The sequence below is a fragment of the Phocoena sinus genome, chromosome X (genome assembly GCF_008692025.1).
Source record: "Phocoena sinus isolate mPhoSin1 chromosome X, mPhoSin1.pri, whole genome shotgun sequence".
NCBI classification, from domain to species: Eukaryota; Metazoa; Chordata; class Mammalia; order Artiodactyla; family Phocoenidae; genus Phocoena; species Phocoena sinus.
Window position 1 is genome coordinate 126,660,509 of NC_045784.1, and position 27,882 is coordinate 126,688,390.

Genomic DNA, 27,882 nt, shown 5'->3' on the forward strand with positions numbered 1-27,882 from the left:
TTTTCTAGATTCCACATACAAGCCATATTATACAATATTTATTTTTCTCTTTCTGAGTTACTTCACTCTGTATGACAGTCTCTAGGTCCATCCACGTCTCTGCAAATGGCACTATTTCATTCCTTTTTATGGCTGAGTAGTATTCCATTGTATATACATACCACATCTTCTTTAAGCATTCCTCTGTCAATGGACATTTAGGTTGCTTCCATGACCTGGCTATTGTGAATAGTGCTGCAATCAACATTGGGGTGCATGGATCTTTGTGAATTATGGTTTTCTCAGGGTATATGCCCAGGAGTGGGATTGCTGGGTCATATGGTAGTTCTATTTTTAGTTTTTTGAGGAACCTCCATACTGTTCTCCGTTGTGACTGCACCAATTTACATTCCCACCGACAGTGTAGGAAGGTTCTCTTTCCTCCACATCCTCTCGAGCATTTATTGTTTATAGATTTTTTGATAATAGCCATTCTGACCGGTGTGAGGTGATACCTCATTGTAGTTTTGATTTTCATTTCTCTAATAATTAGTGATGTTGAACATCTTTTCATGTGTTTTTTGGCCAACTGTATGTCTTCTTTGGAGAAATGTCTATTTAGGTCATCCACCCACTTTTTCATTGGGTTATTTATAGTAGAAAGCTACAGTAATCAAGACAATATGGTACTGGCACAAAAACAGAAATACAGATCAGCAGAACAGGATAGAAAGCCCAGAGATAAACTCACACACCTATGGTCACCTAATCTATGACAGAGGAGGCAAGAATATACAGTGGAGAAAAGACAGTCTCTTCAGTAAGTGGTGCTGGGAACACTGGACAGCTACATGCAAAAGAATGAAATTAGAACACTCCCTAACACCATACACAAAAATAAACTCAAAATGGATTAAAGACCTAAATGTAAGGCCAGACACTATAAAACTCTTAGAGGAAAACATAGGCAGAACACTCTATGACATAAATCACAGCAAGATCCTTTTTGACCCACATCCTAGAGTAATGAAAATAAAAATCAAAATAAACAAACGGGACCTAATTAAACCTAAAAGCTTTTGCAGAGCAAAGGAAACCATTAAAAAAATGAAAAGACAACCCTCAGAATGGGAGAAAATATTTGCAAACGAAGCAACCAACAAGGGATTAATCTCCAAAATATACAAACAGCTCATGTAGTTCAATATCCTTCCCTTATTTTTAACTCCTCTCTCCAACAGTGAGAAAGCTGACACTCATTATCTAAAATACATTCACATATTTGATCAACCCTAATATATAGTGTTCTCACCTCCCTTCTTTTCACCCTGTTCCTGCCTACCCCCCATAGGTAAGCAAGCTCATTCACTTCTGGTTTACCATTTCTGTATTTCTTTTTGCACAAATGAGCAGATACCTGTAAATTTTCTTATATCCCATACTTTCCTACATGAAGGATAACATACTATAGAAACTCTTTTACAATTTGCTTTTTTCTCACTTATGCTGGAAATCACTCCATTTCAGTTCATAGAAATCCTTATTCTTTTATTACAGTTGCATTGGAACTCCATTGTGTGGATATAGCATAGCTTATTCAAACATTCTTCTATGTATGGGCATTAGGGTTTTTTCAACATTTTGAAATAACAGACAATGCTGCAATAAAAAACCTGGTATGTATGTATTTTTGTATTGTCAGAGGTGTAGCTTCATGGGTAATTCTTAGAAGTAGGATTGCTGGGTCAAAAGGTAGATGCATGTTAGTTTTGTTTGTTAGCTATTGGCAAATTCTCCTCCACAAGAATTGTACCAATGTGCATTCCCATCAGCCATGGTTGAAAGTGCCTGTTTCTCTGCAGTCTCACAAATAAAATTGTTCTCATACTTTAAAATTTTCATCAATCTGATAGGTGAGAAATGGTACCATGGTGTTGTTTTAATTTGCATTTCTCTAATTTTGAGTGAGTTGAAACATCTTTTCATATGTTAAGGGATATATATTTGTGAATTATCTGTTCATGCCACACCCCCTTTTCCTGCCAGGTTTTTGGTCCTTTGTCTCTCAATTGTTGAATATTTTTTGTATTTTAGGAAACTAGCCTTTTGTGATATATGCTAAAAATATTTTCTCCCAGTTTATCAACTTTCCTTTTACTTGATTTTTAGTGCTTTCTGTTGTGCAAAGATTATTTGCTTTTATGCAGTCCAATTTGTCAGTCTTTTGTTTTCACTGGATTTTTAGTCATAGTTATAAAACCTTTCCCTGCATCATAGATAAAGAGGAATTTACACGTTTTCTTCTAGTACTTGTATGGTTTCATTTTTTACATTTAGATCCCCCCTTTTTTTTCTAGTTTATTCTCATGTATGGTGTGAGGTATGGATCTTATTTTATAGTTTTCCAATGGTCCCTGCACCGTTTATTTAAAAAGTGACTTGAAATGCCATCTTCATCACTGAGATTGATGATTTGAGATGCCAGTTTCATACTAAATTTCCATATATGCTTGAGTCTGTTTCTCAATATCTCTTAAATAAGGTGATGTTTATACCCAGCCTCTCTCATTGCCTGGCATGTAGCAAGTGTCCTGCAACTAGTAATTTCCATAAGAAGCAGAATATGTAAGAACTGGAAAGCCAGAATATAGGGAAGTGACGGTCATTGTTAAATCTGATAGTCTGATGGTGGGAGCTTCAATACCATGCAGTTCAGGGCTTAATCCAGAATCTCTCTAGTCAGGAGACTGGGCCAGAAGCAGATGGTTCTTTGGAGACTTTTGGGAAATTGAGGAAAGCTCACCTTTGGTATGCTTGGCCTGAGATTCCTGTAGTCTGCCCAACTACTGTTGTTGGTTGGCTTTCTTTTCCTTTAAAAACACTGTCTTTTGGTACATTGGGATCAGTAAATCCTACAAATGGACCACTATGGGAGGATATTCAGTTCTGTATTTATTGTCTTCGGGAAAACTCATGATGCAGTAACTGCAAAGACATATACTAGTCACTCCATTACCAAAACTCCCACCTCCACAACACCATGTGTATCTCATGTTTTTTATTTTCTATATTTATGATGCTTTGATACTGTGGACCCTTGTGGACCCAGGGCAGGACTGACCCTACCAGAATTAGCTAATCTGGGATAAACAACTTACCTACAGCACATCTTTGATATGCAAACCAACTAATCTTGAGTCCATACCCCATCCTCCTCCTTTTATCAGGCTTCCACAGTGCAGGACACTATCTCTCTGCCCTAAATCATCCCAGAGCCAGGCGCTAGACAACTAAGGACCACCCCTATAGCCCAGAGCCTGCCAAAATTACTCAAACTATCCAATCCTAAAGCTGCCCTTCTTGCTTGACCTGTTTCTCCCATCCATCTCTTGGAAGACCACAGTAAAGGCTTTTGCCCATACTTTCCCCTCACTTCTTTTGCCTGATGGCTGACCTTGGTGGTTCCCTGTGTGGCCCTGTGTGGTGTGCCATGTCCCCTTCTTGAGAACTGTGAGTAACAAACTATCTTTTCAATGGCAGTTGTCTCCTGATCTGTTTGCCTAGCTATACCTGAATAATAATAAAACCTACATTTTAAAACACCATAACAATGTAATCAACCAAACCCAGAGTGTGGGGAATTCTTCAGCACAAATTGCTTAAATTTTTACTAATTTAATTAGTTTAAAATATGTTTTGTTATTGTTGCAATTTTGCATTCTTTGGTTACTAGTGAGACTGAATTTCGCATACTTGTTTAGTAGTTCTGGTTCTTCCTGTGAAGAAGTAAATTTTCTCTTCTTGTCTTTTGACCGTTTTATTCAGAATGTGTTTTAAAGCAAACTGGATCAAAATGATTCACAGATTTAAACGTAAAATATTAAACTTTTAGAGGAAAAAAATGTACAGATCTGGGATTTGGTGAAAAATTCTGAGACTCGATACCAAACCATGACCCATAAAATGAAATATTTATAAATTGTAACCCATCAAAATTAAACTTAAAAAATTAAAACAAAACAAAATTTAAAACTTTTGCTCTGTGAAAAACAATGCTAAGAAAACAAAAGACAAGCTACAGACTGGGAGAAAATATTTGCAAACTACATATCCAATAGAGGACTAGAATCTAGGATATATAAAGACCTCTCAGAATTCAACAGGAATAAAACAAATAATCCAATTAGAAAATGGGCAAAATATATGAAGAGACATTTCACTGAAGAGGATCCACAGATGGCAGATAAGCACATGAAAATACATTAAACATCGTTAGGTATCAGGGAATGCAAATTAAAACCATAATGAGATAACACACTCTTACCATTTGCTCATGCCAGGTTCCTACTATATTATATTATGTTATATTACATTATATTATATCATATCATATTATATAGTCACTCATTAAAAAAACCATAATGAGATATCACTACCTACCTATTAGTATGGCTATAATAAAAAATAGTGATAACACCAAATGCTGATGAGGATATAGAGAAACTAGAATTCTCGTACATTGCTTGTGGGAATGTAAAATGATAGTCATTCTAGAAAAAAATGTATGACAATTTCTTATAAAACTAAATATATAAGTACTATATAACCTGGCAATTGTACTTGAGTATTTATCCCAGATAAATGAAAACTCATGCTCATGTAAAAATGTGTACACAAATATTCATAGTAGCTTTATTCGTAATAACCCCAAACTGGAAACAACCCAAATGCCCTGCAGTGGGTGATAAATAAGCAAGCCATGGTACATTCATGCCATGGGATACTACTCAGCAATAAAAAAAAAATGATTTACTGATATACACAAAATCCTTGATTGATACTGAGGACTTGATGGTTGTGAAGAAACCCAAGCTCAGAAGGTCAATACTGTATGATTCCAAGTATGTAAGCTTCTTGAAATGACAGAATATACAGATGGAGGATAGATTAGTGGTTGCCAAGGGACAGGGTCAGGGATGAGGGGTATAAAGGAGTAGCATCAATGAGTACCTCTGTGGTGATGCAACAATCTTTTATCTTAATTATGAATATGATTGCATGAGTCTGCACATGTGATTATATTACATAGAACCTCTCACACATGTGAGCACATATGAAAACTGGTAACAACTGAATAGCTCTGTGGTCTAGTTAACTGTATTTTACTACAATCATACAAGGTGTCACTACTGCGGAAAACTGGGGGAAACAGTCAGTGGACTCTATGAACTATATTGCAGCCTCCTGCAAATCTAATTATTTCAAAAAAAATTTTTTAAAGCCACGCTAGAGTTTTAATTGGAATAGCATTGAATTACACATTAATCTGGGAGTCACTGACACCTTTACAATACTAAGTATTCCCATGTTCACTTATTCATTGCCTTTAAAAACTGTTTAAGTCATTTATCACTTTTTCAACCAAAATAGGACAAGGGAGTTTAATGTTAGCTTATTTCAAGTTTAGAGCAAACAAACTTACTTTATTTTTAAGCATTTTACTTCAAATATTCTGCATGACATAAGAGTTTTTGGAGTTTTACAATCTTGAGAAAGAAAAATGGAGCTGGAGGAATCAGGCTTCCTGACTTCAGACTATACTACAAAGCTGCAGTTATCAAAACAGTGTGGTACTGGCACAAAAACAGAAATATAGATCAATGGAACAGCATAGAAAGCCCAGAAATAAACACACACCTATGGTCAATTAATCTACGACAAAGGAGGCAAGAATATACAATGGAGAAAAGATGGTCTCTTCAGTAAATGGTGCTGGGAAAACTGAACAGCTACATGTAAAAAATGAAATTAGAACATTCTTAAACACCATGCACAAAAGTAAACTCAAAATGGATTAAAGAAAAAAAAAATGGATTAAAGACCTAAATGTAAGACTGGATATGTACAACTCTTAGAGGAAAAGATAGGCAGGACACTCTTTGACATAAATCACAGCAAAATCTTTTTTGATCTGCCCCCTAGAGTATTGGAAATAAAACAAAAATAAACAAATGGGACCTAATTAAGCTCAAAAGCTTTTGCACAGCAAAGGAAAACATAAACAAAGCAAAAAGACAACCCATAGAATTATTTGCAAATGATGTGACCAACAAGGGATTAATCTGCGAAATTTACAAACAGCTCATGTGGCTCAGTATCAGAAGAACAAACAACCCAATCAAAAAAATGGGCAGAAGACCTAAATAGACATTTCTCCAAAAAAGACATACAGATGGCCAACAGGCGCATGGAAAAATGCTCAACATCTCTAATTATTAGAGAAATGCAAATCTAAACTACAAAGAGGTATCACCTCACACTGGTCAGAATGGCCATCATTAAAAAGTCTACAAATAACAAATGCTGGAGAGGGTGTGGAGAAAAGGGAACCCTCCTGCACTGTTGGTGGGAATGTAAATTGGTGCAGCCACTATGGAGAACAGTGTGTGGAGGTTCCTTAAAAAACTAAAGATAGAGCTACCCTATGATCCTGCAATCCCACTCCTGGGTATATATCTGGAGAAAAGCATAATTTGAAAAGATACATGTACCCCTATGTTCATTGCAGCACTATTTACAATAGACAAGACATGGAAGCAACCTGAATGTCCATCGACAGATGAATGGATAAAGAAGATGTGGTACATGTATACAATGGACTATTTCTCAGCCATTAAGAAGAATGAGATAATGCCGTTTGCAGCAACATGGAAGGACCTGGAGATTATCATACTAAGTGAAGTAAGTCAGACAGAGAAAGGCAAATATCATATGATATCACTTATATGTGGAATCTTAAAAAAATGATACAAATGAACTTAGTTACAAAACAGAAACAGACTCACTGACTTGGAGAATGAACTTATGGTTACCAGGTGGGGAGGGGTTCGGGGGAAGGATAGATTGGGAGTTTGGAATTGACATGTACACACTGCTATATTTAAAATAGATAACCAACAAGGACCTACTGTATAGCACAGGGAACTCTGCTCAATATTATGTAATAACCTAAATGGGAAAAGAATTTGAAAAAGAATAGATACATGTATATGTATAACTGAATCACTTTGCAGTACACCTGAAACTAACACAGCATTGTAAATCAACTATACTCCAATATAAAATAAAAATTTTAAATAAATAAATAAATAGAAGGAAAAAAACATACTGGCTTTTTAGATATTCCTCTTTATAGTAATTTTTAGAGTGTGCTCTCCAGATTACTACATATATCTCTAACTTTACACAGTCTAAGTAAAGATAATATGATAATACTTTATATAAAATATAGAAACCTTCCAACATTAGAGGTCAATTTAACCCTTCTCTGTCCTTTATTCTGTAGTTGTCATATGTATTACATCTGCATATAGAGCCTACGAGACAACATCATCATTTTTGCTTTAAATAGTTGTATGTATTTTAAGAAATTAAGAGGAACACGAATAGCTTTCAGTATTTAGCAAGATATTTGTCACTTCCATTTTTTAAAGGAGTAACTCATTTCCATCTGGTTAATTTCCCTTCAGTCTGATAAAGAACTTCCTCTTGTCAAGAGGTCAAGTAGTATCTAGGCAGCTGCTCAGTTGGCTTGTCACACTTACATAGATTCAGCTGGTAAAGAGACAACAAGTCCAAATGGATTCAGTTTATTACTTAGGCAACAAGAGCAAGATCAGTCTGGCACTAGTACCCGATATCTCTAGTCCCACAGGATGATACTGAGCCAGAGGGGCCAGGTGACAGGTGGCATGAACAATGGATTGCTCTGCCACTGAGGAGTCAACTTTAAACAACAGCAGATATTTTTATAGCATGCAGCTAGCTGTACCCTGAGGAGGGGGTGGGGCATGGTGGAAAGTCCTGTGGTCAACTGACGTTAGGGAGATGGATGAGAACAGCCCTGTGATAGATCCTCACCAGGCTGCTTATTTCCTTTGCTCCAGGAGGAATTGCAGAGTGTTCTTCCAAGACCCAGGTTAAACTGTGGTCACGCCTTGACTAAGTGGTCCATATAGAGCCAAAAATGTCATTGGGGCACCGTGTTGTGGAGCTGTTCTCCTACACCTTTAGTGCTTCTTGTAGTTCAGGTCTGCTGGCAAAGTTTTTTTTTTAACTTTTGTTTTATCTGAAAATGTCCTTGTTTTGCCTTTATTCTTGAAGAATATGTTTGCTGAGTATAGAATTCTGGGTTGGCTTTTTTTCCATCACTTTAAAGACGTTGCTCTTTTCTGGCCTCCATTGTTTCGGATGTCATCCATATTTGAAACTTTTCCCCCTCTGTATATAAAGCATTGTTTATCTCTGGCTGCTTTTATGATTTGCTAATTATGTTTGGTTTTCAGTGGTTTGACTGATATTCCCAGAGTTTTCTTTTCTACCTTCTTGGGGTTTGCTGAGCTTCTTGAATTTTTAAAGTTATGTCTTTCTCTAAATTGGGGGAAACAAGCCATTACACATTCATTGTATTTTTCTACCTCATTCTCCCCCACCTCTCCCTCTAGAACTGTCATTTCATGTATGTTAGACCTTTGGATATTGTTCCATATGTGCTAGAGGCTCTGTTCGTGTTTTTGTTGCCTAAAATATTTTTCTCTCTGTTCTTAAGATTGGCTATTTCTATTGTTCTACCTTAAGATTACTGAAACTTTGCCTCTTCCATTTCCATTCTGTTGTTAAGCCCATCCTATGATGTTTCTAAATTTTTTTCAGGTATTATATTTTTCCAGTTTTGGAACTTTTATTTGGTTCTTTTTTTTTTAATGGTCCCTATTTCTCTGATGTGATTTTCTATCTTTTCATTCATTGTGAGCATATTTTCTCTTACTCCCTTGAGCATAGTTATAATAATCACTTTAAAATTCTTTTTAGCTAATTCCAGCATCTGGGTCATTTCAGGTTTGTTTTCTGTTGGTTGTTTTAGCGCTTGCAAATGGATCACAATTTCCTGGTTCTTTATATGTTGAATAACTTTGGATTGTAGCCTGGATATTTTCAGTGTTATCTTATGGGTACTCTGGATTCTGATTTATCCCTTCAAAAAATATTGATTTTATTGTTTTGGTGGACAGTTGATGTGGTTAGATTTTAAACTCTAAACTTTGCTTCTTGGTGGTAGTTGAAATCTTAGTTCAGGGCTTTGATCTTTAGCTAAATCCTTTCCCACTTATGTGTGGTTCAGGAGTCAGCTGAGTTTGGGAGGGTCTATAGACAGAAATTGGAGCTCCCTCTGTCTCTGGCTCTCTTCTTTCCAGGATTCGCCCCTTACTTTCCAATGGTTGTGGTCCTGAACTCTGTCCTATAGTTCTTCATACCAGCAAGATTGTTAATTTACTGTTGGTGTCTTATTCTTGGTGTCCTAGCCACTGAGCAGTTTTAGTTTGCCCTCAGTCTAAAAGCTGTAAAAATGGGTAACTCACCTTGTGTCAACTCCCCTTCAGAATATACCTGCTTCTGTTCATCCTCCAGTCTCTTCATATTGTGGTTTCTTTATATTTTTCCCAGAGTATATAGTTGCTCTCTACAGGAGGATCAGGAGAAGAAACTATGCTGCTCCATTTTGATTTCACTCTCGCCAATTTGTCCTTAATGTGGGATTCTGTCACAGAAGGGAGTCTTGGCAGGTCAGCTTTGAGAATGCATAGGGGCTAGATTCCTTCAGCTGCTTCAGTCCTTTTTGCCACAGGCCCCTTGTACTCACTTGGTATTAGAGAATGTACAACCCATCCCAGTTTCACCTGCCATTCTCAGTTGTCCCACCATACTTTCCAGGGAATACCCATTGGCTGTTTTTCCTAGTGAGATTCTCTTCCACTAGAGTTGTTGGCTATCTTGGGTTGTAATATGTAACTCTGAGGAGAAACTAAACCTTAAACCTTGGCTGGTGCCCCTCAGTGAGTTTGATAGGGAAGATATGCCTCCGGGGAGAAAACCTCTAGTGTTACAAATGGTGACTGGGCCTCGGCATTCCTCTCTTTCAAGAGAAGCCTCTCCCAGTTGTAGTCCTGGAGCTTTCAGGGTTACTGTTGTGTGGATGCAGGTAGGGAAGAACTCTTAAGGGACAGCCAATCTATATGCACATGTTACCTAGGACCCATCATTCCAGCCAGCCCTGAATTCCACCCCGAAGTTACCCTGCCACCCCTGGTGGGTACAGGTCTATGGCTAGCATGCCTTCCGGTGGCAAAGGGGCAGAAAATGGTCTTCTCAGGGCAAAGATAAGGAGAGAAAAAGGAGCACATTAAAAAAAAAGTTTCCCACCTTAACCTCTGTCCATTGTTCCTGTCCTTCTTTTGCAGGCTGCCTTCCCACCCTCTACCCCCCGCCCCAAGTCCTACCCAACTCAGCTCCCTGACCCATCCACCCTTTGTTTTCCTAGAGGTTTCCTCCCTGCTTTTATGCTACTTTTATAGAACCATTCATCTCTGGATTCTGTGATGTGTCCTGGGTTGGGTTCTGGCCAGTTTGTAATTTTGCAAGTTTAATAAGAACTGGGATAAATACCTCTTTTTATTTAAAACAATGAAAATACCTAGAATTCTTTAGGTATATATTTCAGGACATTGGAACGTAACAATGAGAGATTCCTTCTGAACCGTAGAAGACCTTTGAGAATTTCAAACAATGAAGAATAATTGATCCTCAGCTTTGGGTGCTTCCCCAGTTAGTGACATAGACATAATATTACCATCCATGGTATAGATGTAAAATGTACCTTTACAGGTGTATGTTCTAACAGTATAGGAGACGATTTTTATTTTCATAAAATGTCTCACCAATAGGCTAGAAAGTAATGAATGACTTTTCCTGTGGCGTTATTGACCAGACATAGGACTCTGGTTGCAATATTTGTTATCTAATAAAACCAACAATATCTGATTAATTTTTTTTCCTGTACTTATAGGCTTTGTTTATAATCTTATGAGGGTAAGTTATAATTTATAGCTTCTAAAGAGATGAGGATTATAGAAAGTTTGAATGAAAAGCAAGCCATATAAAATTCCTCTAGCTCTTAATTTTGTCTGGACTATTAAAACCCAATTAGACAAGACCAAATTCCTGTTTATTAGAAGCTTCAGAAATCTTATAAACGAATACTAACATAGTTATGGGAGTCCATTGCTTTCTACTCCATGTAGTCTTTTGCAAAAAGGCATTGTGTCCTATTAATAACAAGTGTGTGTTCCATGAATATACTCATTCACTTTGAGAAGACAGCCCCAACCATTTACAATCCAGTGATTCCAACTGTTTAAGCAAATGAGTGCATGAGCCATTAGCCAGCTTCTTTCCTTCTTACATCTTCTCTCATTAGTACTCCATCCCCATCCCCATGTCTGTCAAAGCTCTGTTCATGTCCTACATGACCAGCTCAAAAAATATCGAGCCCAATCCCTGCTCCATAAGACAGAATTGACTGTTTTCTCCTTTCTTCTTCTCTAACACCTAGCCCAGAACCTGACCTGCAGTAAGTGGTAGGTGAATGCAGTAAGAGTAAAACCAACTGCAAAATGTTATCATTTTTAGATTGTCCAAAAAGATGGTGCTTTCCAAAGGCCTTTCTCCTTTACTGCCAAGACCCACGCAAGTGTGCTAACCAAGACAGACCGCTTGTCTAAGATTTGCTGTGGCTATTTATATCGGAAGCGGAGGGAACCAAGAAGCATGGCATTTACTGAGCCTGTGGATGCCTGCACTAGCTTGCCCGTGCTCGAGGATGTAGGGCAAGGTACTCTTGATTTGTGTGCTTGGCCGGGGCATGCCGTGAGCACGGAGACAGGCCTCTTCCATCAATCACAGGCTTCTGCACTCACCGTGGCCCAACTACAAGGAAGTGTGTAACAGATGTGTTTGGTGATATTTTCAAGGGGAAAAAAGGACTATTAGAATACAAGGTGTCGACTTTCGTCTACAGAAAACATCCCCTCGTGTTTCAGCTGAAACCCTTTGAATTTTGAAACCTTTCAAAGAGCAGTGGATATCCCTTTTCTGTTACATTGATGAATGAGTTATTCACCTCTGCCCCCTCCTCATGTGTTCCTCATGTGAGGCAAACATGATGCTCGTTTGACTTTTGCATCCTCAGATTAATTCCAAGTGGAGCAACCTAATACATCTCCCCAGGGTCGGAGCTTAAATTCTGAGGACATCATGTTTTGTTTTCAAATGAAGCTGACTTCAAGAAAGAACAGCGGACCAAGAAGCATTGCTGGCCTTCTCTGTTTTGCCAAGCATCTCTCGCGAGAAAAGAGCTTGTGGAATTTGGCTCCATTTCCCACAGCCCTGGGATAAGGGTCGCATGTAAACAATAATATCCTGTGCTACTTGGGCCTCATTTAACCGTCTTTGTTGCTTTAGAGGACCTGCCAAGTAGGGTGTTTCTCAGAGCTCATGCTTGACATTCCAGAAACTCTGTAGGGTCCACTTCAAACATGGTACTCCATACCACCGAGCTTGTGACTGTTGGTGCACTCTTGATTGCCACTGAGCTTCGCGTTGACACGTTTTTTCAAATCACGTGGGAAGTGTACCCTCTGTGAAGAATGAATCTGGTCCTCTGAGGGCGGGTCTGTCATTGCAGGAGGCCTCTGCACTTACCACTTGGGTGTTTCCTTAGAAAGCTGCGGTAGCCTGGAGCCTAGGATGACCATGTTTGCTGAACTAGGAACAGTGAGGTGATTTTTGCAAGCTAAGCTGTTGTGTTGTTGGTAGATCAGTAAGCTGGCAGTCAGAGACCTGGGCTCTACTCCCCAGCTGACTAGCTCTTTGGTCTTGTGAAACGTCCTTGGTCTCTCTGGCCTCAGTTTTCACATTCTGAGATGATAGGATATGCTAGGTAATCTCTACATTCCTTTCTGGCCCTAAATTTGATCAGGTGACATAAAATAGTAAACAGCAAATTGGGAGTCAGGAAACAGAAGCTCCCAGTCCAGGCTCTCCTGCTTACTAACTCTGACTTGGGACAAGTCACTTAGCCACCCAGCCTCAGCTCTCCATCCCTGGAGAGGCCAGGGTCTCCTCTACCTGCCTCACCTGGTGGTTGGGCTGATCAGGTCAGGAAACATCTTTCACTCAGCACTTACTGAGCAACTGCCCTGGGGCACCAGCTTGATGGATGGCGAAGATGTAAAGGTTATTACATCATCTGTTAGTTAGAATTTAGTGAGCTCTTCCTACTGCCAGGCACTCAGGTACGGTATCCCGTGTAGTTTCCATTTTATGGATAAAGGAACTGATGTTCGAAGAGGTTGAATAACTTGCTCAGGATCGTGTAGCTAAGCAGAGCTGAAACTGAGATTTGTACTAGTATTCTGTTCTTTATTTTAAAAGTTAAAAACATCTCACCTGCTGCCAAGGAGCTTGTGTTGCTATTATTATTGCTTTTCTGGGCCACAGTGCCCGAATCCCATGACCTGGAAGCTGCATGCACGTGAGGAGAGGCAAAGGAGGGGACCAGTCTGGCTGGGGCTGAAGGAGAGGTTCTCTGTGCAGACACTGCCTGGAGCAGCACAGTCAGTGAAAAGCCCTGAGGTGCAGCCCAAGTCCATAAAGTGCATTGCTCAGGCTGAGGGACCAAATGGACCAGGCATTAAGGTGTAGATGGGGAAGATGTGGAACACAGCAGTGAGGATAAGAGCGACGCTGTGGGTCATAGGCCAGCAAGAAGTGCTTGGGTCCAGTTGCCAAGACAAGCCATTCTTTGAGGCTAGTTTTGAAGTGTCCTTACCTGTAGGAGAAAGGCAAGGGGCTAAACGAGTTCTAAGGGCACCCCCGTGTCAGACGTTCCCCACGTCAGCAGGTCTGCAGAGCCTCCAGGGCTCTGAGCAGCAAAGAAGTGATCTTGCTGGGTGGGCCACTGTCCTCTCTCAGAGTGTGACCCTGAGTCCCTGAGATGCTAGGATTCTCTTTTGATTATGTCAGGAGCTGCACTGGCAGGACCCCTACCCCCCACGAAGCAAACAGCCCAGCTGCCTTCCTGCTTTGTGACAAACTCTTCCCAGGGTGGCTCCGCCATCAAGGGAAGTGGTCTTTCCGGCTTGCAGAGGGTTGTCCAGCCACACCTAGTTCCCAGGGACGTGGCCCAGCTTTTTGTGCTGCTGCTTTACCCCTCTAACCCTACTGCTTTCTCCCACCTCCGCTCGCCCTAGGGTTAGCCCGGCCCCGAGAGAACAGTTGTTAGAAGGATGGTGTTCAGCCTGCTAAGACTTGTGTGTCTGGAATGATGGGCTTAATGGCAGAAGCAGGCCAGGCAGTGGGGGAGAGGTAATCGAGCCCTGGTGCTGGATACAGACACTGGGCCAGAACACATGCTTGGGGAAGTGGCCTTGGTACAGGCAGAGGCAGGCAAGTGGGTGCGGAGCAAGGGAGCAGGCCCAGGGGCCGCAGTGACATTCTGGGAAATGGTCAACATTGAAGGGTCCACAGTAACTAACTCAACAGTAATAGCAATGGCAGGAGCAGATACTTATATGGATGGACGCTGTACCAAGCACTTAACATAGCTTCACTCTTTACTCTTCTGATCTTCACACCAATCCCATTAGGTAACAATGCTCTTTCCCCACTTTACGAATGAGGAAACTGAGACACCGAGAGGTTCAGTAACCTGCTCAAAATCACACAGCTAAAGAGCGGGTATGTGAGTATTGCTTGGATCTTCAGCCAATTGGGGAATCATCATCTAGAAGTCCCCTCCTTAGTGGCCAGACCCATCAGTGGGCCAAGGTTCCAGCTCCAGAGAAAAGGGTGGGCAAGGCCAAGGCCGGGCGGAAGGGCTCATCCACCCAGCAGGCATGCATTGAGGACCATCCTCCGTGCCACGTGTTGGGGGAAGAGACAAGTAAGATATTCTCATCTGCCAGGGCGCTAGTTCTAAAGGGGGCAGAGATAGTTGGTAGGACAACACGTAGAACTTAGGGATAGGAATCGAGGCAAGAGGCTAGTTGTGAAGACTGTGTCAGTGTAAGAGGTGGGCTTGGGGAGAGTTCTGGTCCGGGAGCATCACGGCCTCTCAGGCAGCTGTTCTGGGGGTACCAGATCCAGGAGAGCAGCCTATTCCTAATACCCCAGCCTCAGGGCTAAGGCCAGGCATTGGCCCCTATGCCTGTGAATGGGTTGGTCTGGGAACTGGGTTCGGCTTGAGCCTCTAGGCATAAGGATAAGTGGGTCTAGCTGTGGGGATCTGAGTAGAGTGGGGGAATTGAATTGGGAGCTAATGGAACAGAAACCAGGAATGACACCTCAGCTCCGGTGGAGCCTGTTTCCCTGCTACTATTCCTGTGGAAGCATTGGCCCCAGCTGGGGTAGAAAGTGAAATTAATTTGACACCAGGAGATCTGGGCTCCATATGTTAGCAGAAACTGTGATGTCTGAACATCCTTGCTGGGATCGCTGAAATTCTTAATAGAAATTCCAGGAAGACCAGAGACATCTGGGAAATATATGTGGATTGAAGTGGAGAGGAATACACAATCTTTTGGGGAAAGTTTCCAGGATCAAGAACCAGCTTTTTTTTTTTTTTCCAATTGTTTTCTCCAAAGTGACGCGTTAAGTAATGTATGTGAAAGGCTTTGTAAACTACAGGGCAGGACCCCGGTGCAAGGCCTTGTTAATATCTTCATTGTTCCAGATCAAGGGATTGGCAACCTGAGGCGTTCACAGGAGGAGATGGAAGCATTTCCGCTCCCCGCCCCAGCACCTTCTCTCTGCAATTCAAAAGAAATATTTGGAGCAGATTCTTAATTCTCTGCTGTGCTGACTAGTCACATGTACATCATCAACCAGGGCCACTGCTACCTGCCGGCAGGGCTCTGATAGGTGCAGGAAGAGGCAGGCGGAGCCCCTTGCCCCTAGCAAGCTTAGCCCATCTCAGTAAGACCGCGAGACCCAGGAAAGTTCAGTGGATTAGAACCCTGCCTGGGGGTCAGGCTGCCGGAGTTCAAATCCTGGCTTTGTAACGTCAAGTAGGTTACTTAATGCCTCGTCTATAAAATGGAGAGTTAAATGTTAGTTTCTGTCTCACAGGATGGTTGGGTTACTGACTGCCTGTAAAGCACTCAGCCCAGCACCTGGCCCACCCTCAGCACTGGGTAAAAGTCAGCTGCCGTTATTCTCCTTTCCGTCTCCTCCACCCTCCTCTTCTTCGGCCTTCTCTGCCTCCTCTCCCTTCGATTTCCCCTCTTTTTCCTCCTCCTTCACCATCAGAGGGCTTTCTCGTGGCTTGGTGGACTAGGGACCAGGTCAGCCCGGCAGGCTGTCGCCTCTCTGTGCTGCTGGCCTAGTTTGGGTAACTAGATCTGGGTCCCTGAGCCCCTGCATTCAGAGCACGAGCCCTCCAGGGCTGTGACTGTGCCTAGCCCTTGCCCCTTCCCCTCCCAGTCCCTGTGACTGAGGTCCTGCCCCCCAGTCTCAAAGCTCCCCGATGCCTATCACTAGCTGTCCAGACACACTGGTTACCTGACTGCTCTTTTTGGTAATAGTGGCCCACCCAGCAGAGATCCTCTGGGTGTGGGGTCTTTATATCCTCACCACCCTACACTGTGACCTCAGATGACCTGGTACTCATCTCAGTGAACCTTTCCAACAGCCTGTGAGGTTGCACACTTCCCTTATTCATTCGGCACTCATTGATCACCTGCCCTGTGCCCTTGGAGGTGTGACCAGCGTGGCACAGTGGAAAGGGAATGGGGGTATTGGAAGAGGCCCTCAGGCAGGATGACAGAGTGGGTAACCTGAGCTCCTGAGTCTCACAGACCCACACTCGAACCCTGGCTCTGCCACTCACAGCTGTAACCTCACTTCCCTGTACCTCAGTTTCCTTGTGTGTGAAATGGACATATGAATAGTCCCTATTTCACAGACTGCCTTACAAGCTTCATTTCCTGCTCTGCACTCTCACATAATTTGTACATTTCCTCATATTTGTAGTCCGCATTGCAACATATTCGAATTCCGTCTGCCTTCCCAGCTGTTTTTCTGAGCCCCGGAGGCAGGAACCTCTTGTTTGTGTTTGTATATCTAGTGCCTCCCCTAGTGCCTGGCCCAGAATATACGTTCAATAAGTCGATGCTGAAATGTTAGCACTATGTGGTCATTATTTTTCCAGGTCTGTCTTCCTCGTTAAGCTGGAGGGCAGATACTGTATTTGTTTCAGTATCTGCAGAACGCGGCAGGGCTTTGGCTTGGAGCAGGAACTCAGTAATGCTGATTAAATGAGTGGCTGGACGAGTGGGTGCGTGAGGGAAGGAATGAATGAAGGAACAGGTGGAGGCTGATGATTAAGACGGTTTCTTAGAGGCTCACTATTACTAGCGAGGTCACTGTCAGCCTGAAATTAATTAGGATGGACAGTAGGAATGTAAGGTAAGGGATACTCTACTTTCTGAGGCCTGATCCTCCTCAGTCTTGTTCGAGGATTCAACACCGTTGACCACCATTTCCCTGAAATCCTTTCCTTGTTTAATGTCCGTGAGATTGAACTATTTGGGGTTTTCTCCCGCTTTTCTGACCCCTTCCTCGTTCCTCGTTTTGTTTTTTTGGTGTTGAGTCTTCCTTTTGCTCTTCCACCTCCACTACCCACCTCACTGTGATCTAAGTGTTCTCTAGGTTTTGGACTGGGCCCTTTCTTCTTTCCCAGTGAAATTAACCGAATCCCAAGGTTTCACTCCTTAGAGGCATCTATATGAACGACTCCCAAATCTCTCTCCAGCCCTGACATTTCTTCTGAGCTTCAAGTGTGCATTTTTAAGCTCCTGCTGCACATCTATACCTGGTTCTTTGGCTGTCTTCCTGAACTTCATGTTTAAAATTCTCATCCCGGGACTTCCCTGGTGGCGCAGTCGTTAAGAATCCGCCTGCCAATGCAAGGGACGCGGGTTCGAGCCCAGGTCCGGGAAGATCCCACATGCCGCGGAGCAACTAAGCCCGCGTTCCACAACTACTGAGCTCGCGTGCTGCAACTACTGAAGCCCATGAGCCTAGAGCCTGTGCTCTGCGGCACCGCAATGAGAAGCCTGCGCACCACAACAAAGAGCCGCCCCGCTCACTGCAACTAGAGAAAGCCCGCGCGCAGCAACGAAGACCCAACACAGCCAAAAATAAATAAAATTTAAAAAAAAAGCGTCAAAAATGTGTTATAAAAAGTGAAGCACAGAGAGGTTAAGGAACTTGCTCAGAGTCACACAGCTAGCAACTGGCAGAAAAAGGACTTAAAAATATAAATAAATAAAAATGAAATTCTCATCCCTTTTTCCCTAAACTTACCTCTTTCCGCATCTTCTCTTTTCTCATTTCTTCCATCTTCTCTTTTCTCATTAGCAGTAGTGCCTTTCAATTTTTTTAGCTCATATATATATATATGGCATAGTCGTTATAATACATCATCATATATATTACATGTAATTATAATACATTACATATGTTATATGTAATGTAATAACTACTATGCTATTATTACATCTAACAAAATTAACAATAATTCATTAATATCATTTAATACCCAATCCATATTCAACTTTCCCTGATTTCCCCAAGGATATCATTTTATAGTTAATTTGTTGGAGTTCGCACCCAAACAAAGCCCACACATTGCACTTGGTTATGTCTCGTTAAGTCTTTTATTGCTTTTGAGTTGTTGGAGAAACCCGGTCATTTGCCCTGAAGAATGTCTCACATTCTCAATTGGCTTGATTGTTTCCTCGTATTGTCCCTTGAACTCGTTTCTCTATCCTCTGTAAACTGGTAGCTATGTCTAGAGGCTTTGATTAGATGGAGGTTGAAATTCTGGGGAAAGAATACTTCACAGTCAAGGCTGTGTACCTTCTATCCCGTTATTTCATGAGGCAAATAATGTCTGATTGCCCCCACTTTTTAGCTATACTAACATTGATCAGTGGGCTCAGATAGTATCACCTGGAGTCCTCCATTATAAAGATCCCATCACCCCTTCCCCTAATGGCTTTAACAACCAGGGATGATTACTGCTTAGGTCCATTATTTCATTAAGAGTTGCAAAATGGCATTTTTCTAATTGTTATTCCTTCTTCATTTATTAGTTGGGGCTTTTCTATAAAGAAGAATTTTACTTATCAGCCATTTGGTTACCTTGAATTACAGTGTAAACAAAAAAAGAAAGGCAGGATAAATGTTCGATACCTTCCTTTAAAAAGCATCAATTTTCGGAATGAGTTGGTATCCTAGCAACCTCCAATGGTGACCAACCAAGTCTTTTTAAGTATTGCTATGAACCAATGGATTGTTAATGTGTTTCGATCCATTTTAGTCGTTCATTTGGTTGCTAAAGTTGTCTCATCTTAGGTCAGTGAGGGTCCTTTCAAGTTGGCTTCTGTTTCCTTTCGTCATGATAGATTTCTTGATTTTAGGTTTGATGAGATGTTTCGGGCTCATCTTGTACAATTCCAAACCCAGTCCTGGAGTCAGCCATTTCTCCAAAGAGCTCTAGTTCCTCTTGATGTAAAATGGTATTAAGAGAGCACAGTCTGGGAATTCCCTGGCAGTCCAGTGGTTAAGACTTGGAACTTTCACTGCGGTGTGCAGGTTAAGTCCCTTCTGAGGGCTGGGTTTCCTCACCGCTGCTAGGTTGTCAGGTCTTTTCTTTTTAGTTAAAAGAATTTAGAAAACGCGTATTTTTTAAAAAGGGAAAGTGATGAGTTCCTACTGATAGTTCAAAGTTGAATTTAAGAGTATAGGCTTTTACTTAACATCTTTGATTTTGTAACTGTCTCTTCTCTCCCACTCTGAAAGTCTTGGTTCCTAATGATATTAATACAATTACTTGCATTCCCCTATATTATATCTGTAACAATTTCAAAGGAACAATTCCAGTGTTACTACCAAGACTACCGAATGCAATTTAAGATGTCTTTGCTCTTCCTTTTGCCTTTAGAATAAATTCTGCTAGGGAGGTAGTCAAAGTACTGTGTTTTAAAGTCACTTGAAGTAATTTTTCTCTGTGTGGTTATGTTACCAAGTTGATACACAGTTTGATTCATTTGCTTCATTTTTTTTTCTGGGTTTTGGGGATTGTTTTTCCTTCCCCTGTTAAATTTAATTTGTATAAAACATTTACATAGTTCCAAAGTCAAAACGATATAACAGGAGATATTCTAAAAGTCCTGCTTCCATCCTACCTCCATTCTTTATCCTCCCTCCCTCTACAGCAATCATGTTTATTAGGTTTTGGTTTATGCATCCATTGTATGTTTGAATATTAAACAAGTGAGAATAAGTAGTTTTCCATCCCCTATTTCTTACACAAATGTAACATGTACTACAAACATTGCTCTGCTCCCCCTTTTCCACTTAACGTGTCCTAGAGATTGTTCCACGTCACCGTATGGGGAACTTCCTTGCTCCTTTTTTTCTTTTTTTTGCGGCACGTGGGCCTCTCACTGTTGTGGCCTCTCCCATTGCGGAGCACAGGCCCTGGACTCGCAGGCTCAGAGGCCATGGCTCACGGGCCCAGCCGCTCCGCGGCATGTGGGATCCTCCCGGACCAGGGCACGAACCCGTGTCCCCTGCATCGGCAGGCGGACTCTCAACCACTGCGCCACCAGGGAAGCCCCCCCTTTTTTTTTTAACTGTATAGCATGCCATCCCAAAGAGGAACCATAGTTTGTTCAACCAGTCAGTCCATATTGACAGATATTTGGGTTGGTTCTAGTCTTTTGTTATTACAAAGGATGCCGCCACATGTGGTAGAGGTGTCTGTCCCATGGTTCTCCGGGCTCCAAGCCTCAGTGGCATTCTCAGCTCTCCCTTCTGCCTCCTTCTGTACATCTAATCACTTCTGAACCCTGGTGATTTTTCCTTTGTACTCTTCTTGTTTCTGCCTTTCCGTCTCTGTTGCTCTCTCCCAACTTCAGGCACTAGTTGTCTTTGCCTGGATAATAGCAGTAGCAGTACAATCTCTACTTATTTTCTTCCCCAAGCCAGATTCATCTCCTGAAATAATTCTTTTGTCGTGATCTCTTCTCAGCCTACTCAAAAATCTTCAATAATTGCATAAAATCTAAATTCCTTTGTTTGGCATTCAAGGCCTTGTGAACTGACCCAAATTTCCTTTCCTGATATTCATTCCCTCTACTTTGGTCTGTAGGCATATTGCTCTGCATATGTGATTTTCCAAATATCAGGTTTATTATTACCTTTATACCTTATCTATTTTTCAAAGTTCCATTCGAATTCCAGATCTTTGGAAACGCTACTGGGACCTCAGCCCAGGCTCTCTTTCTCCCTTGAGCTGCTATTCTTTGTGATATCCATTTGAAGCTGAGCATAGACTTAGCCCCGAGCCAAATGGAGAGCTCTTATTAAGACCATCTGGTCACTACTGTGAGATCTAAGAAGTTCATTGATACATTCATGAAGCATCAACTGAACATCCGAGCAGCATCCCAAGGTGAGGAAAGTGGACCTCTGGATTGGCTAGGGTTCACTCTGACAGTGACCAGGAAGGATGTGGGATTCGATCTGCCCGGAAGCACAGCTAGGAAGATGTTCCAAGGGGGCAATACCCGACTGAGAAATGTGGTAGTAGATTGAGTGTCCCTTCCAAATGTGGACTTAATTCCAGTTCAAGGAGAAGAAATTGGACTTTTGTCTGGGGAGAGGGTCTTGTCCAAAGGCTATTGAGTCAAAAATTCCCAAATCCCGGGAGAGCACTGCTTTTGCCACCTTTCTCCCATCAAGATAAAACACGGCATTTTGTTTGGTGAGAACCTAGGACTCATCCAAGCCTGACATTACCTAGGCCACCAGCCATGTGACAGGGTGATTGGCCAATCACAAATTACAGAACACTGCATTCTATACTGCTTCTTTTCTGTACTTTTCTTGTTGGGGTTGCATTAGCCTTAGTTTCCTAAATTTTGTTTTAAAACTTCACCATCTGGGACTAGAACTATTTTTGCTTTATTCATTTACAATTTAACCTTTCCCCTTTATTTCCAAAAGGATTTGCAGAAGCTTACCGGTTTAAACATAATGCAAAGTAAGACATGGAACAGAATTGTCTATTTGAAAAAGAAAGAGTCGATATCACCAAATACTTTGGACGAGCGGAATGCTATAGCTGTCGAACACTGACATTAACTCCGGATTTCTTGGCGGTCCAGGTTAAGGGTTACAGTGGTATGTATTATCTGAGGACCAGAAAGCAGCTATATTCCTCTTTTAAGATCATCTTCTCCCTGACATGAAACTCAAATGAGGATTTGTCACAAGAACCTTGCATAAGCACATGTGGTAACATAGTGACCCATGTCTTTAACTTTTACAAGTGAAACAGAATATAACACAGAAATACCAGTCAAATCAACAATGCTTATATGAATCGAATTAGGGTTTTGTTTTTGTTCTTGTTTGTTTGAAAAGTTAATTCAACTTGCATACACTGCTAGCTGAAGGCTGAACTGGTACAACCACTTTGGAAAGCTGTTTGGCAGTATCTACTAAAGCTAAACAAACATCGACCCTATGACCCAGCAATCGACCCCGTAATTCCACTGCATGTATTCACCGAAAGACACATACAAGGATGTCCATTGGAGCATTATTTAGTGCCAGCCAAATAACAGAAACACCCCAAATGTCCATCAACAGTGAATAATATATAAATAAATTGTGGTGCATGTGTACAATGGAATGCGGTACAAATTTACAAGAACATGGGAAACTCTTACAAACATCATGCTGACCAAAATAAGTCAGACCCTAGATAATGCATGCGCTGTGTGACTCAAGTTCTATAAAATTTGGAAAGAGACAAAATTAAACGATTGTATTAGAAATCAGGAATAGTGCTAACTCTCAGGAGGGAGGGGAGGAAGATGATGGGCCTGACTGGGCTTCTGGAGACTGGGAACGTTCTATCTGGGGTCCCGGGTAGTGGTTACTTGGGTGTGTTCACTTTATGCTCATTCAGTGAGCTGTACAGGTATGAACTATGCACTTTTCTATACGTATGTTATACTTCAGCAAAAGTTTCAGTATTGATACATGAACATGATAAGATGTCAAACTATATAGAAGAGTGTACACTGCAAGGGAAGTAACTCTCCCACTCTAAAGTCCCATCCCCTCTCATCAGAGTCTATCACTATTGCCAGCTTCCTGTGTATTCTTGAAATGTCCTGTAATAAACAATGGTGTGTACGTGTCCATAGGTACATCTTTATCCCTTTTGTTATTTACAAAAATGGAAGCACACCACATGCATTGTGCTGCCATGTGCTTTTTCCATGTAACGCTATGTCTTGGACATCTTTTCCTATCGGTGGTTGGGAAATATCTACCTTCTTCTCTGTAAAGGCTCCGTAAAGTATTCCATTGTGGGGATGCACTGTGTTTAACCAATCCTCTATTAGTGAACATTTGGGATTTCTCCAGTTTTTAAAATATGACGATGGTATATTAAATATTAAAAATATTTTACACATATCCTTGCACACCCGTGTGGGGTACAGTGGACTTTGGCATCTTTTGTTAGATTATTTAACTACCACATACAGTGAAAATCCCATATAGTCAAAAACACCCTTAAAATTCCTTTAGGAAGGCCGACATACCATATCTTTATCATTCCAGCAGAGTCTGTTTGCCTGTTTGTCCTCCAGTATTGAAGTAGATCTCTGGGTCTTTGGCTCAGCACCTGATGAGATGAGCTTGTACTTATGAGCCATGTTGAATGACATGTATGCATCTTTATATACCAGCATCACAACGAGATGCTCACTCTGTGAGAGGCACATGGGGATTGAGACTTACTGAGGGATTAACAGAATCACAGCATCTACTTTACATTCTCTCTAGGGCAGAGCAGGGTCTTTGAGAAGAATGGTAGGCACAACTTGCTACACCATCTCAATTGTTGTCTTCTGTCTCTCTCAACTCTCTTTCCTCTATCTTTCTGTCTCTGTCTCTTTCTGTCTCTCTCACACCTCTCTCCCCTCTCCCTCTCTGTATGCCGAGTGCCTACTTTTGAATCTGTATGACTCGCATATGCATATGGTGTGATTCCACTGTATATCTGTAGGATCAATTCCAAGATGTGGGATTTTGTATGTATGTCTCTTCAAATCATATATATGTTTTATATCATTTCATTATGAAAAAGACATACAAAAGCAGGTAGAATTATATAAGGACACCCCTAATCCCATCACCAAACCTCAAAAATGATCAACCCATGGCCACTCTTTCATCTATACCACATTCACTTTCCCTCTTTCTGTAATATCTTGAAGCGAATTGCAGACCTCAGCTGTAAATAGTTCAGTATGTATTTCTAAAGTGTTAGGACTCTTAAAAATATCCACTATGCAATGATCACAGCTCAAAATGAACAAAACTTCACTAAAATCAACAAATATCCAGCCAGTGTTCCAGTTTCCAATTATCTTACAATTGGGGTAAAAGGATTCTTGTTTGTTTGAATAAAGCCCTAAATAAGAATAGATACTGTAATTGATTGATATAGTCTTTTAGTCTCCTTTAACCTACAGGTTCCCCCCTGACCTTTCTTCATCTTGCAATTTAGTTTTTTGAAGAACACGTATTCTTTTCCCTGTAGCATTTCCCACAGTCTGAATTTTGCTGATTGCAAAAACACGTTGATTTTAGAGGTTTGATCAGATTCATGTTTAAGCTTTTTGCTTTTTGTTTTGGTTTTGGTGAGACTATGTCAGACATATGATCTGGTTGTCTCTTTTGATGTCAGCCACTGATGATCAAGTCTAGATTCACTCATTCATGAAGGATTGCAAAATTGTTATATTCTTATTTTATATTTCCTTCTTTATTTGTTAGCTGGAATATGTCTGTTTATCTACTACTTGGTTATCTGAGGGCACAGCTTCTATAAGAAGGTAAGATAAATGCCTGATTCAAAATACTGAGCTAGTTCGCCAGCATCTGCAAGTAAAGTCAGTGAGTGATTTTTTTTTAAAAGTATAATGATGAATTTATGGATTTAAACATATTTGATGTATTTTGATCCATTGTTCTTATTCATATTGAGGCTTGCATTGGCCACTGGGAGCCTCTTTAAACTGGCTCCTTAAGTCCTTTTTACATGACTTTAGTAGTCTTTGCTTCCTTGCTAGGTATGGTAAGATAATCCAGGATCATCATGGACATTTCCTGCCGCAGATCTGAAGAACCATATTTTTAGATATCAACGCAGTATAGTAAAAAGAACACAGTCATTGGAGTCAGATAGACTGGGATTGAATCCTGCCTGTATCTCATACTGCTTGTATGGCCATGTATAACCTGCTCAATATCTACCCAGTTCAACTTTCTTCATTTTTAAAAGGAGCTAATAACACCTATTTTCTATGGTTCTTAAGAAAATTAAAATTATAGACATGTAACTATAAATATATATGTGTGTGTGTGTGTGTGTGTGTGTGTGTGTGTGTGTGTGTGTGTGTGTGTATGGCGAGAGAGAGAGAGAGAGAACCTAGCATAGAGCTTGGCACATAGTAGGTACACAGAAATTCAAGTTCCCTCTCCATTTCTTGTACTCTTCTTACTCAAGTGACAGCATCACGTCTTCTATGATTACTTAAGCTTCTGTGTTTACAGTGTGGAATGTTCTCTTTCATATATGGCAGATACTCAGTACATACTTACAAATTGATTTTAAGGATAGATGCCATCAAACAGATGATGGCAACACGTGTTAAGCTCTGTGAAAGTAGGCATTGTCTCAATGCAGTTATTTTTTTAAAAAGCATTTCCTTTATTTTTAGAGTACCCATTCACAGATATTAATAAAAATTCCTTCTAACTATCTCTGCCCAACTCCCCAGAATGAGGTGTGATGGTGATGCCAGCCTTCTGTTGTGTTAAAGGAAGGAGCATGGATAATTCAAAAGGGTAATCCAAGACAGTGTCACTCCAAAGACACTCATTTCAGTTTGAAAGACATCATTTAATAGATGTAGAGCAGATCCCCCTTCTTAAGTGAGCTATACTTACAGTACAATTCAGATGGCTTTTCCTCAAGGTCACAGCAGCTAAAGAGGATAATAAATCCAGAATGTACTGAACAAGCCACAGAAGTCAACGTGGCATGGCACGGTTACCCTAGATATTCTGCCACTCCTGTGTTGCTCTGGCAGTGTCCTCAACTTAGGATCAGAATTAGGAAATTGTCAGGCAGCCTCAAAGTCCCAGCTGTAGCAGTCACTGGAACAGCAGGTGCTTCAAAGAGCACAACCTTTTGACAATTAACTAAAAGATACTGGATGAAGGTGGAAAGAGTGGTGAGGAAAAGAGTCACCTCAATTAAGCAGTACCCTGCAGTGGCCTTGCATAGCATCTATTCTAGGTTGAATTGGGGTTTTGAGAGGACTTGCTGGATGATTCTTTTGCCCGGCGGCTGCTTCCCCCAAAGTACCCAGTGAACATGTTGTCATATGGTCCTGTGCACTCAGAAGATGCTGACTTTCAACTAGGGCAAGCCGTGTGACCACCCATCCATGGGGCCCGTTCTCCAAGCTGTCGTCCTGTGTGGCGTGGAGGAAGCTGTGCTGACTGAGGGCTCGGCTCTGGAGCTATTTCCCGTCTTGGGCTGGCTACCCAGGATCCCCTTCCCATAAGCCCCAGGGGTCGACTCTTAATCAACATAAGGGCTGGCTCTGTGCCAGAGCTTTTAGGGGCTCTTTCTGTGCATTCTGACACTGAATCCTCATATCCGGTGTGGCAGGGTGGGTATGAGATGCACATTCGATAGACGAGGAATTGAAGGTTCAGAGACTCAGTGGCATGTCACAGATGCTTGACCTCCCCGGCTTTGTCCTGGCTACTCCCAGACTCCACTTCCTAGCCGACTTTTCTTTCATCTTAGGGACTTCACTGCCAATCAGCCCCTAATGGGAAGTAGGCAGGGGAGAGCAAGTATACCAAATAAGGAAAGGTGATTCTGGCTGGATCCGAGATCTCCTAGCCCTGAAGTTACAATTCTAGACCATAGTCTGATAAGAACAGATGTATTTAGAGCCGGGTCAATGAAGCCAACTATTGGAAGTGCTCCTGTCCTGGGAAATCTGGTGTTCTTGGTTAACATAGCTTTGAGTCCTCACTGACTCCTTTCCTGCTCTCTTGTCATTTACTCCACTGGCGTTCCAGGAATGGTGAGGTGACCCCCGCGACTCACAGGTACAGTGTGGTTGGGCTGCTAGCTGAGCCCTGGACAGACTGCATCTGCAGTCCACATTGCTCTAACCAAATGGGCCACCGTATTTTTCAGGATTGATGCTGGAACAAAAAGCTGTGTCACCATGTAAGGCTGTGGTCAAATAGAGAAGGAAGCCAAATTTGGGTATGAAATATTTAATCTGAGCCAATCAGACCCATGGAAGCATCATGTCAATGCCAAGTAACTGTCAGGAGTCGAAATTATTTGAACACGTGCTCAGTATATTTAGTATTTTTCTTGTTTGTTTTACTTTATGATAAAGGATTGCAGATAAATGAGAAAAAAAATAAGAAGGAGAGATACTATTGAGGTTTTTACCTCATCTCAAAAGATTATTTTTGTCACAGGGCATCTGTATAATAGGTGATAAGCATTATTAAATAGAACAAATATTTTTGACAGGAGAGTTCAGTTAGGAAACATTTTCTTTGGGAATAACATTAAACATTGTATTTTTTTTGCTTGTCTTTTTATTGTTGAGTTGTAAGAGTTCTTTATGAGAAGCTGTGGTATATATGTACAATGGAATATTACTCAGCCATTAGAAGAAGGAAATAATGCCTTTTGCAGCAACATGGATGGACCTAGAGATTATCATACTAAGTGAAGTAAGTCAGACAAAGACAAATACCATAGGATATCACTTAAATGTGGAATCTAAAATACAACACAAGTGAGCC

The 27,882-nt window shown here is 41.3% G+C and overlaps 1 long non-coding RNA gene across 1 annotated transcript in view; it reads left to right on the top strand.

Moving 5' to 3' along the window:
• LOC116747334 overlaps positions 1 to 27,882 on the top strand; it is a 115,942-nt gene that overhangs the window by 68,515 nt on the left and 19,545 nt on the right. Inside the window, exon 9 of the long non-coding RNA XR_004347989.1 lies at positions 21,952 to 22,128. This is a non-coding gene — a long non-coding RNA (uncharacterized LOC116747334). The remainder of the gene's footprint in view (positions 1 to 21,951; positions 22,129 to 27,882) is intronic.